This window comes from Penaeus monodon, chromosome 23 (genome assembly GCF_015228065.2).
Source record: "Penaeus monodon isolate SGIC_2016 chromosome 23, NSTDA_Pmon_1, whole genome shotgun sequence".
Classification (NCBI taxonomy): domain Eukaryota; kingdom Metazoa; phylum Arthropoda; class Malacostraca; order Decapoda; family Penaeidae; genus Penaeus; species Penaeus monodon.
Genome location: NC_051408.1, coordinates 16,165,678 through 16,166,212, shown reverse-complemented (window position 1 = coordinate 16,166,212; position 535 = coordinate 16,165,678). Strand labels below are relative to the sequence as shown.

The 535-nt window shown below is 43.2% G+C and overlaps 1 long non-coding RNA gene across 1 annotated transcript in view; it reads left to right on the top strand.

The window, feature by feature from the left end:
* LOC119587825 overlaps positions 1 to 535 on the top strand; it is a 4,309-nt gene extending 3,774 nt beyond the window's left edge. The window contains exon 4 of the long non-coding RNA XR_005230023.1: positions 502 to 535. This is a non-coding gene — a long non-coding RNA (uncharacterized LOC119587825). The remainder of the gene's footprint in view (positions 1 to 501) is intronic.

Here is a 535-nt window from a genome sequence, read left to right as displayed (position 1 = left end):
GAGCTTACTCCATCTCTTTCTACATTATGGTATTTCTTTACACGGACACCTAACACAGAATGCAAAATGATATGTTGATTTATACAGGGTGTACTTCTTCATAGGTACATAGCGACATTTTTATATATACATATACATGTGGCGTGTATGTTAAGCAGATGCACATTACTACTCTACATGCGGCATATATATGTAGATTTATGTACGTGCATATATACAAGGGTTTAACATCTAAACAGACATACGTCAACCAAAGTTGGTATTTACAGGCACATGACTTCATCCTCAGTGAAATATTAATGTTGCCTAATTAGCGTGGATTCTAAAAAGCACAATGAAATATTCTAATTGCTTTAAGTGGACAGTTTTCTATGCATGTCTAACGCGCCGCGCTCCAGTTGGCAAGGGTCGGGCTGCGTCCGGCGGGAAAGAGAATCGCAGATGAGGCCGAATGGCGCTCCCTCCGGCCGCCCGTTGTGACCGCCGCCTCTCTTGTTCCAGTCTGGGCAACGACGGCTCCTACAACTTTAGTGTG